Below are 6,000 nucleotides of genomic sequence, written 5' to 3'. Positions count from 1 at the left end.
GTAACAACAAAAGACTGCGAGTTATTTTCTCTTTCACATTCTCACACTCTCGCTCCTTATCAAACTTCTCCTCTTTCGTTTCATGACGACCGCCTATAATTTATTTTCTTCGATCCTTTCTTCTTTCATTCTCTTTCTCTCATCTCATTACTGTGATTCTCAGTGCCTTTTTTTCCTACCCTTGTTGTTGATTGTTGTTCGTTCTCGTAAACGGTGACGTGTTTCTTCTGTCGCCGTGGTCTTCGTCTTTGTACTCTCATTTCTCTCTCTCTCTCTCTCTCTCTCTCTCTCTCTCTCTCTCTCTCTCTTTCTTTCTTTTTCTTCGTCTTTTTCTTTTCATCTTCTCGTTATTTATTTTATCCATCACTAAGGTTCAATTTCATCTTAACATTTGTTAACTCTATTCTTTATCTTATCCTCTTTTTCGTGTCTTTGACTCATTTTTCTTCTCATTCTCTTTTTCTCTTTCTTTCTGTTTTTCATTGTGTCTGACTATCGAACAAGGAACAAAAGAAGAACAAGACAAAATAATCGCATTTCATGGCGATTTGCGAACACGTGTATGTATATTTATATAGATTTCTAATAAATTATAAGGATACACCTTTGAAACCAATACTATCATGGGGCTTATTTCCAATACCATATACCTTTCGAACGCACTTCTGAGAGTTGCGAATGGAAAAAAACAGGAAACTACTTGAAGCGTCTTGTTATCGGAACGCGGTGATGATGACCTGCCGAATTTATTAGAGCCTGACTTGGAAATTTAGCTTTTTTTACGATGAATTTTTTTACTTGATCTTGAAAGTTGTTCAAGTGTAAATACTGAAATTTTTTTTAGGATTAGGCAAACATTGACTAGAGCATGAAAAAAGGAAATGAAGCGTTCTTCCTAATTCACAAGTCTGTTATAAGATTTAAATTTTGTTTTCATCGATTGAACAAGTAATATACAATACGTCATTAATATGGAATACTCTAGTTATCTATAGATTATTTATATGTAATTAATCTAGTCATAATTATCACAGTCTAATAAAAGTTCAATATTTCTATAAAAATTTGTACGAATTCTGATTTAAGACAATAAGTTATATTCACATTCTCTTTATCTAATCGTCTTTCTAATCCTCTTATATTATTCAAAACTCAATTCATAGAGCAACTTGAAACATACATGATAATTTATTTGTTAATAAACATTAAAAGTTAAACGTGAATGAAACGTATAAGAAATAAAATCACAAAGATTGCGCTCACGCGAGCACGCGATCTAGATCATTGAAAAGCCATAGTTATATGTGCATATTTCCTATGCGGAGGCGTGGAAACAAAAGATATCCGGTAAGCAACCTGAATTTTCACACATGGCGTCGATCGATTACTATTGAAAAGTGCTCGCGAAAAATCGATCTGATGCAGGCCACCGAGTTGCCTACTTGCGAAAAAAAGAACTTGTGCGTACGTGCGTACGCGTATATGTGAGCGCGAGTGCGGCGAAGATAAGTAAACCAGGCCGCAGCAACAGGTTGCCAAGTTCAAGGCAGCCTCGCCTTATGGTATTTTCTCGCGCTATGCTTGGATGCTGTGTTTTTTTCTTATTTCTTGTTGCATACTCGATGCGTGGATGGTGACACTTTTATGATATATGTGAGCTATTTTTTCGATTTTGGATTATTAATTTTACTTAGATTAATTGCTAATATGGAATATTAAAACAATGCTGAAAAATAACAGTTTGGTAATAGTCTTCATTGATGATAATTTATCCATCTGCGAATTCGATAATTCCGATCGGATTGATCGATACGAATAACGAAAGTGAAATTGAAAATTTAATGCGGTGAAACTCACGTAGGAGAGTGTAAGTATTATATTCTATTCACGCTGGCGAAATTATTTACGACCGACTTATCTGCTATAGGTACAATGCACCAAATAGATCCAATTTATGTTCTTTATTAGAATATATAAAAATGCCTGTATCCTCAGTTGACTCAATAAAAAAGATGTATGATTTCTTAAAAAAATATTTAGAGCTAACTGTTCGAGCTGGCACGGATTATTTCGTGTATACGCACAATTTTATTGGCCGTTGCGTTAGATGAAGTGAGCTCATCGTACGGGATTTCTATCGCGTTTGCGTTGCAAATAATCTTCGGCGCAACGAGATTCGTCGTTCTTTTTTTTCTCTGTTGATCGTATAACCGATGTAGCGGTTTGAACGAACTACACGACTTTTGATTTATAATACCTTTTCGTTCCAGCAAACGAGTTGTAAATAAGATGCACGCATGGGACTCTATTTAGTTTAGTGTAACAAATATGAGGCTGTCGTATCGGCTAAGATATTTACAACACTGTTATCAATATTTTAAAAAAATTTATACATAATTTTTTACGAATTTTGATGTCTTGTCATATCTAAGATATATGTAATCTTGTGAATTATAGAGACAAATAAATATACTTTTCATAATAGGCAAAAAATTTAAACAATTTACAAAGAACATGATAAAACACTAATGCTCATATCTACTACATTACATTATTTGATTGAAAACAGACATAATTTTTCTTTCAGGAGTAGTTGGTATTAAAATAAATAAGTAACAGCTTGCGAAAAATTTTGAACTATGTATTATTATTATTATTATTATTATTATTATTATTATTATTTCACCAAATTTTTACTAGATAGCAAAACTTAGAGGTGCACATATAGATACTTATATGCAAAACGACAACTCATAGTAAATAAAACAAAACAAAAGCATATAAATTATTGCACAATCGTGATTTATTTGAACAAGCCATTTTTGTGTAAAAGATCCATCTCCAATAATGCAGTTATATTATTCCGTATCCATTTTTTATGATATTTCTCTACCTTTTTTATACTATTTTTATATATTTTATAAATTTTGTATACTATTGTTAAACTTTTGAAATATTTTAGAAGCCACTTCGCAGATTAATAACTCTGTGTATCCTTGGCATAATGATTTTGTGTCTGCTTATTTTTTTGGAATATATTATATCCCTTGGTTAGATTGTTATAGTTCTCCATTATTGCTTCTAGTATGAAGTGCTCTTTAATAGATAGTGATAGAAATAAGCTTTTTGCTTTTCTGAGTAAAATTTTTATTAATCTGCTATGAGTTTTTTGGATGTAGTTCAAGTTATAACCATACGCCTCTTTCCAAGCAATAATACCATAATTGGCAATGCTGTGAAACAGCGTATAGTAGATTATCATTAGAACCTTTATACCCATAAATTTTACAAGTTTTGCCATTACATTTTTGTTATTTTTTTATTATATCGCAGTAAACCAAATAATTATATTTGTTAGCCAACCTTGTAGGCTAATAAGAGGCATATAATGAATTGGAAAATTCATTTATTGAACGTTACATGCGTGAAAATACATAAAGAAAATATAAGTTGGTGTACAAAAGTAAATTTAAATTCAAGTATAATTTATTAAAAGAATAGAACAAAAAAGAAAAAATATTGTTTACAAAATTTCTTTTTACAAAAAAATAGCATATTCATTATTCATAATTATCACGGAGTACACAAAATTTATTCATTGTAATTGATACATTAAGTAACCAATAATTCTGTAATTGATCTTTCACTTCTTTCTAAAAGATATTGTTACGGCAAATTAACAAAACCAATCAGCTGTAAAATTATTGAGATGTGGCTGCATTAAGATACCTCAAATAGCGAGATGAATCATAAAAAGAAAGAGAAGAAAACCACTACATGCCTACATAAGTCTTTACAATAAAGCTTTGGCCATTCAAATTCTTTTGGAATTGCGTGGCACGAGAGAAATTTTCATTCAAAGAAATGCGTGATTGCAATTTTCGGCTTGCATATTCACCTAATGAAAAAAAAAAGCGCAGACGAGAAAGTGGACGTACCGCCGCCGGCTGCTGTCCTCCTTAGATTCGTATCCGTCCAGACGCTCTGTTATTTCTCCTCACTGTTCACCACAGTATCTCCGTGTATGTATTGTCGGTGAATTTCTGCTTGGAGTACATTGATCTCATGCACCTGTGGGAATGCGCATCGGTGAATGGTAGCCGATCGATGAATCAAGCGATTTTAGAAGGAAAGTGTTAATCGATTGGTTCATTTTTTCCATAGAAATTATCGAACTCCCCGAAAAATATTACGCCTATTTTATTTTCATTTCATTTGACAATCACATATTGTTATAGTACAACAAAAATAGGAACGTACTTGTTTCAAATATTATGAGAAATTGTAGTAAAGATTTCTTATAAAAAATAATGAAAAGAATGATTTTTTTTATCAATTGCACTAAAAGATTGAGGCACTTTTCACAAATGGATAGTCAATTGAAACCAATGCTATAAAGAGAAAAGTTCAATTTATATGAAGGAAGTATTTTTTTTTGTAGTGCAATTATCTGTTTAAAATTTGTAAAACAGAGCCCTGGGCTTTGTTTAATTTTTAAGTTGTATTAAAAATATTTTTAATAACGAAGATTTCTTATATATACAATAATTTATATATAAGATTCCATATATACATGTGATTAACAAAATTCGACTTTGAATATTTAATTTAGATTCAGAAAATTAGAAATATTTAAATTATGCGTGTTATTAAGTAATGCAAAATAAAACTTGTTTAAACATAATGTATATCTTTTGTAATCATAAAACGTAACGCGAAGTAAATTATTAATATTAATTCACACATTCGAATCAAAATTACATTGATTTATACATTGGTAAAAATTCTCAAATTGGGTACACTGTAGCATGTCGGTTTAATTTATGATGATTCTAAAGTTATTAGTATTCAGATAGAAGGATAGTCTTTAAAAACTCATTTTTCTACTTTTTTCACACTTTACTAGCAAATTTTATTTATTCTAGAATCTAAGAAATGTACTGTTATTCCAATCACTTTATATTCAATGTTAAATGTGCCAAGATAAAAATCAGTTTTATATATAAGAAACTCTCTAAAGTAGGTCATCTAAAATGATACAAATTCTGATAAATTACTGGTGTATGTAAAATCCTGAGTAATGGTAAATAAAATCATTCTAATCTATCATTTTTCAACTGAATTACAAGTCAAAAGTGAGTTAATGCTGAAATAAATATCTCTTTGAAATTATTTAATGAGTTAAGGATCTACTAACGCTTTCGCATATGCACACGTCGACGAAGAAATTCGAAAGTAAATCTTCGTACTTTAATTCGTCGTTTACACAGCGATCGATCTCAAAGGAAGTCGGGTGAAAGTAAAGTACTGATTATTTTAAATTTAGACTGGGCTGGATCAACAAGCCATTTCTCCTGCAACACGGCGGAGACTGTTGGTCGCCAAGACTCTCTTTTGATTTTATTTAATAAAAAAAACTGCTACTGCTTTCTATACGACGACGTTTTCAGCGATGCTTTTTTCCTGTTTGCCGTTAATTTTTCATTACCGGAACTGACATCGCAAACAATTATTTAAAACTTTTTTAATTAACAAATTTAATATCCTATGAAAATCCTACCAATTTTAAATATGAAATAAGCCTTCTATCGTAATTATAGGTATATACTTATAATAGTCACGAAAATTAAGATATTCTGCATAGATAACAATTATCTTAATCAATTTATCTTCCTTATGTGTAGCTGCATAATAAATCCAAGTTGAGTAAAACATCTTAATTAAATAGGTTAATCCTGTAAGTCACAGCTTCAGTGCGTTTATAACGAGCTTGTATAGTGTCGCAACATTAGCTATTGTAATTACTTTCATGCAAGAGATACTTCATCTCGACCACATATCCTAGTTTATTTAAATGGTTTTAGTACTGTTAATTGTAATTTGGAGGTGTTGTAACAGAATTGTTTTGTAAGCAATTTTGTTACAAGAACTATATTCTAACTCAATTCGACTGTTTGAAAAAATAAAGTAACAAATTATTACTACTAACCGAAGTACTGT

The sequence above is a fragment of the Phymastichus coffea genome, unplaced genomic scaffold (assembly GCF_024137745.1).
Source record: "Phymastichus coffea isolate CEN01 unplaced genomic scaffold, Cenicafe_Pcof_1.1 PCOF00053, whole genome shotgun sequence".
Lineage (NCBI taxonomy): Eukaryota > Metazoa > Arthropoda > Insecta > Hymenoptera > Eulophidae > Phymastichus > Phymastichus coffea.
This window is presented reverse-complemented; position numbering follows the sequence as displayed.